Source organism: Portunus trituberculatus, chromosome 20 (assembly GCF_017591435.1).
Source record: "Portunus trituberculatus isolate SZX2019 chromosome 20, ASM1759143v1, whole genome shotgun sequence".
In the NCBI taxonomy this organism is placed as follows: Eukaryota; Metazoa; Arthropoda; class Malacostraca; order Decapoda; family Portunidae; genus Portunus; species Portunus trituberculatus.
Genome location: NC_059274.1, coordinates 11,570,892 through 11,582,378, shown reverse-complemented (window position 1 = coordinate 11,582,378; position 11,487 = coordinate 11,570,892). Strand labels below are relative to the sequence as shown.

General features: G+C 37.1%; 1 protein-coding gene across 3 annotated transcripts in view; it reads right to left on the bottom strand.

Annotated features, from left to right (window-relative positions):
- The window catches only part of LOC123506607 (zwei Ig domain protein zig-8-like), a 251,098-nt gene that overhangs the window by 82,188 nt on the left and 157,423 nt on the right, over positions 1 to 11,487 (bottom strand). The window lies entirely within an intron of this gene.

Here is an 11,487-nt window from a genome sequence, read left to right as displayed (position 1 = left end):
ATACCAAGCCCTCTATTAGTCCTGTGTGTGTGTGTGTGTGTGTGTGTGTGTGTGTGTGTGTGTGTGTGTGTGTGTGTGTGTGTGTGTGTAAAAAATGTGGATGTTTTCAAGCCACGTGTGTTTTATGTTATGTTTTGTTGTTGTTTTGTATAATGGTACTTTGCAATTCAAACTTTTTACTTTTGTTTAGTTTGTTTAGTATTTTCCTTTTGTATTTTCAGTTGTACCTTTTTTATCATTCATTTATTCAACTCATTCCTTTTTTATTCGTGTGTTCATGTGTGCATTCATTTGTGTATACTTTACATGTGTGTGTGATATTCTTTTTCAATTATTCTTTTTCTATTTTCTGTTACATTATTTTATTTTCATTTCTTTACCATCATCCTCTCTCTCTCTCTCTCTCTCTCTCTCTCTCTCTCTCTCTCTCTCTCTCTCTCTCTCTCTCCCATCTCACACTTCCAAGCCCACCCCTCGTGCAGCCTTCATTATTTACTCCTCTCTTACCTATGCGATTGCTTTTATTCTTCCCGTTCTCCTTTTCTCGCTTTCATCTTTTCCTTGCTCCGCTCCTATTGTCCCTCCTCTGTCTCCATCTCGCCTTCACTTCTCCCTCTCCTTCTCCTTCTCCCTCTTTCCTCCCACCAACACAAACAAAAAAAAAATCTGATCCTTCTCTTGAGTTAACAAACACCATTACGTCTTCCCCCTCCCTCTTCTCTTTTTTCTTTATCTTATTACAAACATTTGCCTCCATTACCCCTCCCTTGGCTGCCTTCCTCCCCCACTCTCCCCGCCCTTTCCTCCACTCCTTCCCTTTTCTCTCCCTCCATTACTCTTCGTCTAAAGTCTACCCATCCTACACTGAAGCTTCCATTCTTTTTAAAGCTTATCTTACTCCTCTTCCTCGTTTTCCTTTTTGCTCTTGTCTCTTCTCGTCTAGTTTCGTTATTCGCGTCACACAACTATTTTTTTTCTATTTCCTCTGTTTTGTTATTCTTTTACCTTGTTTCTTCTTTTCCTCTGTTTCTCTTATTTTGTCATCCGTCTTTTTTTCTTTCTCGTCACCTCCTTTCGTTTTATTTTCCTTCGTCCATTGTTCTCTTTCTCATCCTCTTCTGTCTCTTGTTCCCTTCATTTTCATTTCTCACCTCGTCTTTCGCGTTATCGTCCCTTTATTTACCTCTTCGTCCTTCTCCTTACCTTCCTTCCTTCCCTTCTATCTCCTCGTCTCCGTGTCCTCGCCTGCATCATTTTGGTTGGCCTCTCCCTCCCACGTCTTCGGAGCTCACTCACTCACTCCCTCCCACGAACAAAAGTAAATACTAGGAAGGGAGAGACGGCACACGCTCGCTAGTCTATGAACCTCTGCCTCTCTAGCTGGTTCCTCGGGGCATACCAGCAGCGGCGGGAGGGAAGGATATTAAGCTGCCTCCTTCTCCCCTCCTCTCCTCCTACTCGAGTTCGTTGCGTGGGTAATGACGGGCGGTCGCAGCGTGAATAGGAAATGCCTCGTGGAGTAAAGTATACCCTTAAAGAAAACGGAGGGCGTATGCATCACTCGCCTCATGAAAGTTTAAGTAGCGAGTGAATAATACTTCCGATATAACTCAAAATAATCTCCGTGTCGCAGAGAGCGTTTTCTTCTCTTCAGCTATTTTTTTCTTTTATCACGTTCGATTTTTGTCCTTTCTTTACTCCTATTTGTTGACATATACGTTCTTTTGGGTGTACGTCTTATTTATCTTTTATTCCTTTTCTTTTCTTTTCTTTTCTTTTCTTTTTTTTCTTCCTGTTCATGTTTCTTTTATTTTTTCGCTATCCACTGATTTTATTTCTCTCTTTCACCACCTATTTTTTTTTTTATCTCTCCTTATACATCTCTTTCAAACTCCTCCTCCTCCTCCTCCTCCTCCTCCTCCTCCTTATCCTTCTTTTTCCCCTCCTTCTCCTCAGCTTTATCTTTTCCACCTTTTTTCTTCCTTGTCCTCCTATATTTCTCCATTTCAGGATAAGGAGTAAGGTCGAAAAAAATACATAATGAGAAAAAAGTAAAAAAAAAGAAAAAAAAAGAAATAGCCAAATGTGTAGCGGTTTTCTACATAAGAGGAAAGAAGAAAGGGAGTAGAAAGGGGGTAAGGAAATAGGGTAAGGAATAGCGAGGGAAAGGGGGAGAGGCTTAGCAGATAAGGGGGGAGGGAGAGGAGGCGTGGCTTATGCAAGGGAGATTAAAAGATAAAGGAGAGAATGGTGTACTGACGTGGTACACACAGAGAGAGAGAGAGAGAGAGAGAGAGAGAGAGAGAGAGAGAGAGAGAGAGAGAGAGAGAGACAGTGTGTTTGGTGGTGGGGGGGGAGTGTTATTTAATCATGCACGAGACAGGGAGAGAGGTAAGGGAGATAATGAAAGGTTGGGGAGAGAGAGAGTGTGCGAGTGAGGGAAGAAGGGAGGGAGAGTGAAGGGAGGACAAATGAGGGAGAGGACAAGGGATGGGGCGAACAAAAGAGAAAGGAGGACAAAGGAGAAGGAAGGAGAAAAGTAGGGTGAGAGAGAGAGAGAGAGAGAGAGAGAGAGAGAGAGAGAGAGAGAGAGAGAGAGAATCTATAATATGCTGCATTTTCTTTTTTTCATTTTCTAACGAAGCTCAGACATTTTCCTGGAATGTGACTCTTTAACTCTATAATTTTTTCCTTTTTCTCCTTTCCCTCCTATCCCCATTCTTCCCTCTCCCTCCCATTCCTATGGCTCTCATATAGGTAGCCTTTGTTGAGCTTTTTTAATATTAGGATTTGTAAATAAGCAGTATTCTCTCTCTCTCTCTCTCTCTCTCTCTCTCTCTCTCTCTCTCTCTCTCTCTCTCTCTCTCTCTCTCTCTCTCTCTCTCTCTCTCTCTCTCTCCTATATAATCTTATTCTTGCAGCGCCTTAGAACGATAGATTAATTCCTTTTCTTTTCCCATCATTTCTAACATTCTCTTCCCTTCCTTTCCCTTCCTTTCCTTTCCTTTCCTTTCCTTTCCCTTCCCTTCCCCTCCCTTCCCTTTTTCTCTTCTCTTTTTTTACCTTCCCATCATCCCTTCCCTTCCGTTCCCTTCCCATCCCTTCCCTTCCCTTCCCTTCCCATCCCTTCCCTCCCTGTCTCAGTCGTTGATTTAATTCAATTTGCTCTCCCAATACTTTGTTATCTTCCTATTTCTTTATCTTCTAACTCTTACTTCCTCTTCATTCCCCTTGCCCCATCCTCCCTTTGCCTTTCATTTCCTTTCCTCATCCCCTCTCCCTTTTTCTCTCCTTTTCCCTTTCTTCCCTTTCCCTTTCCTTCCTTTTCCTTTACCAATACTAGCTTTACAAATCAGAATCTCGCAGTTGGTGAAAAAAATGCAATACAGTTTTGTTGTGTTCGTTATTGAGTTAATTTTTAAGCTAATGTGTATACGCGTGTTGCATTATTCATTACTTTTTTGGAACGACTTGTTTTTATATATCTTTTTTTTTTTATAGGTATTGAGTTGAAAAGATATAGTGGGTAATTTCAACGATAATTAGGTATTGGTAATTACTTTTACATAATTACTTGTGGTTTTTTTTTTGTATTCTTATTTCCTATTCGGAGATTTATTATTTTGATCATTAGTTTTCTTAATCGTGTATGATAATTAATGGTAATATATTTTTTTTTCTATTTGTTCTCAGTGTTTTTTTTTTTCGTGTTTTTTTTTCATTGACTTTTTATCCAGTTGTTATATTCTCTGGTTACTCAATGTTGCTTTCCTTTAAAGATATTATGCTTTATTTCGCTCTTCGTGTCACTATTACATGTGTTTCTGCATTATTTGTATTTATGTGTGTGTGTGTGTGTGTGTGTGTGTGTGTGTGTGTGTGTGTGTGATCCAATAATATATTAATTCATATTCGTTTGTACTCTTGCGTTGTATTTCCAAACAATGGCTATTTTATTTATATATTTCATTTTGTTTTGTTTGTGTAAGCAGTGTAGAGCATTACTAGGTTAATCAGCGTTGTCTCTTGCATTTTCTATTTCATTGTAATATCCATTTATCTTTTTATTAACTTTTTTGCTCTGTATTTGATAAGTTACATTTTTATATCAATATTTCGCCGTTTAACCATTTACATATCCAAGTTTCATAATGACGTGTACAAGCGTTTGTCATTACGTGTGTCAGCGCGTATCGATGACTCAAAATTGACGGTTGAGAGATGTTTACGTCAATGCGCTAATGAGAAGAGTGACGGTGCCTGCGCGTCCATAAACATCCATACACACATTGTACTCACTCCAGCGGCCAGCGGAAATACATGCCTGCCTCCCTTTCTCTTTTGTTGCAATATATATTTTTGCGATTAATTAATTCAACATAATTACGGGTTGCACATTTTTTCATCGAATATCTGTGGAATGCTCATGATTGTATAATTAATTTAAGGTCATTAATTTTCACTGCGCGTATTGCATATTATTACATATCTGTTGTAATGTTATAAATACAAATAAGGATGGTCATTATGGTGGTGGTGGCGATAGTAACAGTAATAACAGTATTAGTAGTAGCAGCAGCAGCAGCAGCAGCAGCAGCAGCAGCAGTAGTAGTAGTAGTAGTAGTAGTAGTATTAGTAGTAGTAGTAGTAGTAGTAGTAGTAGTAGTAGTAGTAGTAGTAGTAGTAGTAGTAGTAGTAGTAGTAGTAGCAACAGTAGTCTCTAAAGTGAACTAACTAGACACTTGTCGACTCGAATTGGTCCAACATTTTTATTTTTACCTTTTTTATTGAAGTGGGTAACGCTCTCTCTCTCTCTCTCTCTCTCTCTCTCTCTCTCTCTCTCTCTCTCTCTCTCTCTCTCTCTCTCATTTTTCCCTTTTGTCAGACTTAACACATAAAAAGATATCATAATATAATTATTATTATCATTGTCATCATTACTACCATTATTACTATTCTTCTTATTATTATTATTGTAAGAATTTGTGACAATTTGTGGGAAAATGGGAAAGGATACACAGGCTTTAATTCCTGATTAGTTTCGCTTTAGCTTCTTGAGAGGAATTACTGGCCAATCTGCACAGTATATATATAAAAGAATATGGAGGATTACAGACGGTCAGGTGAGCGCTGATTGGTCTGTTTCCTGCCTGATTTGCTCACTGCTGCTATCTTCGCGACGACCTCTGCCCACTCGATGTCGCCGCGAAGATAGCAGCAGTGAGCGAATCAGGCAGGAAACGGACCCATCAGCGCTCACCGTCTGTGATACTCCAGATTCTTATATACTGTGCAGGTTGGCCTGCGAGCCAGTAATTCCTCTCAATAACCTGTAAGCGAAACTAATCAGGAATTAAAGCAAACATCCACAGCACGTGTATCCCTTCCACACTTTCCTACAAATTATTATTATTAATCTGGTGGCGTTTCCCATTTTCACATTGGGTCGTATATTATTATTATTATTATTATCATTATTATTATTATTGTTGTTATTTATTATTATTATTATTATTATTATTATTATTATTATTATTATTATTATTATTATTATTATCATCATCATATTTCTTTATAATTGTAATGAATATCATCATTACTTACCTAATTATATAAAAAAATATAATAGTTTTCATTATCATAATATCAGCAATAATATTCATTATTATTATTATTATTATTATTATTATTATTATTATTATTATTATTATTATTATTATTATTATCATTATTATTATCATTATTGTTATTATTATTATTATTATCATCATTAGTGATAGTAAGAGTAGCAGCAGTAGTAGTAGTAATAGTAGTTGTGAAGGAAATGACAACTGAAATAACAAATAGGACGAAAATAATAGAGATTAATTAACGTGAAAGAAAGAGTAAAGCGCGCAGCACAGCGTCACACCCTCGGCTGTTCAAGGAAAGTGTTCAAAGTTAAGTGTGTAAAGAGTGAAGTTCATCCCAGCTTAATCTCGCTCGTGCAACTTAAAAGTGAAGCGTATCCCAACTTCTTAGTATTTCTTGTTTAAGTTGAGAGTGTAAACAATAAAGTGCGTGGTAGCTTATAACCTGACTCGTTCAAATAAGGAGCAAAGTGCATTCATTTCCTTTCTAGTTTCTCCCTCCCTTGAAGACCTCGCGGAGAAGACGAACACTTGTATCCCAGAGCCACATATCTCGCTGACAGTTACACGGCTTCCACAAGACAAGCAAAATGAAATGAGACTCCCCAGACTTCCCAACGGACTGCCTCGTCACCAAGTCCAAATTCACCTCCCCACAAATTTGCTCTAGTAAATAAAAGAAAAAGAAAAATACATCAGAAAGTTGGGCATGACTTTTTTTTTAAATCGTCTTAACCCTTTAATGGCTGACCTATCTTCCTCTGAATGTTTTTCTTTCATTTTTGGATTAGAAGGTCTTAGATGTTGGCTGATACATGACACAAACATATCCTTTATGATATGAAAACAAGCCTTCACCATTTTTTTGAAAAAAAAAAATATTGCCTCTCAATGATATTGAACATATTAATCTTACAAAAAAACATGCAAGTCCATGATTCCAGTTGAAAAAAAAATATTTATTCTTGTGAATAACAGACGATTTCCATTTATTTATGTTTGTTACTAGTTTACTTCTGATGATAGGCTTCACTGCACACCTTGTGGAGTCTCTTTCCACATTTTGTGCACTGCAGTCGTGTGTTCTTCATACAGAGGCAGCATCTACTTTGAGTGCATGAGTCCAGAATGTGATTCTCTCCGTCGTACCTCACTGCTTTTGCTGGCTGTGCGGAGGGTCCTCCAAACCTCTTCCTGTCTTCTTGAAACTTTACCATTGCTCGAGCAATTTCTCTCCTGAACAATATATGTGACATACCTGCCGATCCACCAATATATTGGTAGAATCTGAAAGCAGCCACCACTGCTAGATTCAGCATGTTTGAGAAAATGTTCCAACACCATTTCTTTGAAGCAAACGCGGCCTGTAAGAAGACAACATTCTGTCACACACATCAACGCCTCCCATTCCCTTGTTGTACATGTGAATGAGGTGTGGCTGCTCAACTGCTTTCTTGTTCTCTTTCCTCACACGTCGTTCTACTTTGTGAATTGAATTCACACCATAGTAGTTGCTGGCAACCGTCACACTAATGTTGTCATTCCATTTCACACACAATACTCGTTCTTTCTTTTTCAACTTCTTTCTTTGATGGGAGAGGACACTTGCCTGTTCTGTTATCTCGAACAGTTCCACAGGCTCGAAACCCTTTTGCAGTGAGTTCCGTCAAAGAACACTACATGGTGGTGAGGACTTTCATCTGGCTGCAACATTGGCATCACGACATGTGACCCCAGTTGTCGAGTCTTCGAGTAACCCTCTTTGCCACAATAGATGGAAAAAATGTATGGATATCCATCTACTCCACATAGCATCCACATTTTATAACCAAATCTTATTGGTTTGTTCCTTATGAACTGCTTAGCAGAATGATGACCATGATACAGAATCATAGTTTCATCAATGCTTAGTAGTTCATGAAAAACACCAAACTTTTGGCAGTTACTTCTTATCATTTCAAGTAAGGGGAAGACCTTGGCCATCTTTGAGGCTGCTAGATTTGAGTTATCAGCAAGGTGCAGGTACCTTTTGATAGTACGGAATCTGTCCTTGCTCATTGTTTTGGCAAATACAGATGCTCTCAGTCTTCACGTTACCTCTTGGAAGCACATAGATTTACATAAGGCAACATGCCAACGTTCCCGTTTTAGGAACATGTAAATTTTCTTCTTATAAATCGCAAACCAGAAATAATTTCATCATTCTGATTGTCACATCTAAAAAATTAGTGTCTGATGAAAGATGGAACAATGTATTGCAACCACTGGACGGGATATCTGAACAATGGTGAAATTCAGGAAAAAAACACTCAAGATAACTAAAAATGGCAATTTTGAAATATTAAAAAGATATATTTTCTTGATTGCATACAGTACAACAATATATATTACATAGTCAACATCAGCCAAAGCATTTTAGTGCTTATTGAGAGCAATTAGATAATTACTTTTTTTTTGGTGAATATTTACTCCCATGTTCGCAAAATGGGAACGTTGGCGCTTAAAGGTTAATCCTTCCACATACAAGATAGAATTGGATTATATTTATGGAAACTTCCCGTAACGTCCAAATATTGTCACGGCACAGAATAATGAGAAGGAAACAGCAAAATTACAACCGGTGTCCTCGTGTTATTATTTTTCTTTACGGTGGAAATGCGTGTTGTGAATGCGTGCCGTGTTTTCTATGCACCAGGAAATGAAAGAAAAAAAAATGCAGAGAAAAGGCGGCCAGTGTAATATCTGGTGTCTTCTATGGCCCGCTTGTGATGAATGAAGTGTCACGGAAGAATGAAGCAATGACCAAACTCGCGTTGTTGTTGTTGTTGTTGTTGTAATTATCTTTAGCATTAGTAGCATTTTTATTATTATTATTATTATTATCATTATTATTATTATTATTATTATTATTATTATTATTATTTATTATTATTATCATCATTATCATAAACATTACACATTTTTTGTCAATTATTCGAATATCGAGTCGTTTAATTAATGTACAAATAATGTACAAATATATACTAACTACCGATTCCATAATTAGAGAGAGAGAGAGAGAGAGAGAGAGAGAGAGAGAGAGAGAGAGAGAGAGAGAGAGAGAGAGAGAGAGAATTATACATGGAACCGATCTAAAAACTTATCTACACAAGAGCTATTTTCTGTTGCCTCTAAAGAGAATGAAGATAAGAAGAGGAGGAGGAGAAGGAGAAGGAAGAAGAGGAGGAAGAGGAGGAGCAGGCGAAAGAGGTGGAGGAACAGGAGGAATGAAGAAGGATGATTACATGACATAGAGGAAAAGAAAAAAAATAAAGCGAAAAAAATGAAAACATGTAAAAAGCAAGAGTGAAGGAAAGGTTATGGGAAAGAGCAGGAAGACGAGGAGGAATGACCTTCGCGATTTTAAACTTCAAGGAATATTGCTTTTCTTTATTACTCTCTTAGTGTGTTATTATTATTATCATTATATTTCATTAGTAGTAGTATTATCAGTATTAGTATTATTATTAGTATTAGTATTAGTAGTAGTAGAAGTATTAGTAGTATCATTATTTTTGCTATTCTTGTTATTTATCTTTCCTGAACTAATCTCTGTTTATCCCTCCGCCTTTGGGTTTCCTTCAATGTTGACTTTCATGTGTGCAATTAGCAGAGGAAATGGAGCTATTTTTTTTTTCTATAATTTATCCTTTTTTTAAATATTTTTACATATCACTCAATCTATCTCTTCCGATTTTTTTGTTTGTTCATTTTTTTTTCTCTCTTTACTGATTTGTACCCAAAACTTTTTTTTCCAGTAAACTGGCGGAGAATTTGACATTTTCCCTCTTTCACTATTATCTCTCTCTCTCTCTCTCTCTCTCTCTCTCTCTCTCTCTCTCTCTCTCTCTCTCTCTCTCTCTCTCTCATTTATTTACATAAATATGTTATTTATTTTTTAATTTGTTTTCACGCTGTGCTTCCTTATTAGAAAATGATAATTAAAGCCAGGTGTTGCACAAAGAAGCACCCAGTAATATCCGCACTGAGCGCACACAACTCCCACGACAGCGGTGAAAAAGTAAATATGAACACATTTAAACGCTCTGCCTCTGGTGAGTCGAGGATGCGAAGCAAGAGGCGCCGATACAATATGGAAAACCGATCTGAATGCAGCGAATAAAGAACAGACACCCATAAATAGGCATGGTGAGTGAACGGGAGGAAGTGCAATGGTTGTAGCAGTGCATGTCGCTCTGAATGGATGCATGAAATTCTAGCAAGTTTCGGTATGTTTTGTGGAGAACATCGATGACTGTTGTGGATAAAATGTGACTGGCTTTTTACTGCTTCTTTTGCTTCACTCCTTGTCAATAATGCATGTGAAGGGCTCCAGACTGCTACATGCTAACGTTAGCGCAGGACGAGAAAGGAGTAAAAGTATACAACTAAATATATCCCTTATCAGGAAATTGATGTTTTTCTTTACAATATATAACAGTGAAGTACAATGAATGGTTTTATCTTGTTTTATTGATAATATCTATTTGTTATTGTTACTTATTGTAAAAATAGCATATTGAATGAACAGCTGTCTTTTATCTGTCTTTTCCCTTTGAACCTTGGCTATCTGTGAATCTTTCTTTTAGCGCGTGTTGTGGTAGTAAGATCGCTTTTCATCACTCTGTTGCCTTTTCCTTGTTCGTTGTTTTCCAAAGTCTTCTTGTCGTGTTTTTCGTCCTCTTTTCACTATTTGTGTTTCCCTATATATAATGTCTTAGTGAAATCGGAAAATCTTTCAATTCAAAAAAAAAAAAAAATTAAAATGTGGGCTTAATATTTGTATCATGTACTATTTCTGGAGCAGAACTGGATACTTCAATCATCACTGGAGCACATATTTTGTTTGTATAACTATTCATGTCTACGTATTTCATTACCCTCAGACCAATGACGGAATGGATACTAGACATCGGCACCGCAATACTATCGCTGCTGATTTATTTGAACGCCAATACTTCGAGGTTCTATTGAGAGGAGGAGAAAGGTGAATACTAAACAAAGTTAATGATTCTTCGTGGAAAGTATCTTGAATTGCTTTAACGCTTCTTAGAAATGAAACTCTCGAAGATAGATGTTAGTGTAATTGAAACTTTGCAGTGTCGGGACTTCAAGGTTATTTTGGGTAAAACTGCGTGATCTGAAGTATTTCAAGAAAACAGTATGAAGACACACTATTTTAGAGGATAGTTTTTTTTGTTCATGTTTTGAATGGCTGATGAGAATGTGGCGACTAATGGGAATGTGACACTTGATGATTCATTTGAGTGACGCCAGGCTATTTTACTGCGGGAAAGTATAAGCACAGGTACTAAAAGAAAGGAATTGATATATTCTCTTGCTACAGATGGTGTATTTTGGAATTATACATTGGTGAGGAAACAGACAAATGACGAGTTAAAAGTGTGTATTTATTTCTTTATTAATTCAAAGTTACCTTATTGATCAGATTGACCAGCACCGTTAAGTAGTTTATCAGACATTCTTTCAAATTTATATAATCTATTTGAGTGTTTCAAAGTTACATAATTTATCAGACTGCCATTCAAAGTTACACTATTTATCAAACCGCCTTTCAAAATTAAATATTCAAGAAGAAAACAAAACAGCAAGAGTAATTAGACGACTGACTTGATGATCTTTTAACGTGTTCTTTGGCCTGCTTCCTTTAGTCATGATAAATAACGCAGTGGTATATTGAGAGTGAAATCTGACATTATTTATTGAAGTCATATCTTTGGCCCAGACAGTTCACAGGACAATGACGGGTAAGGCATGGCATTGTAAGTATAGTATAGTGTGTGTGTGTGTGTGTGTG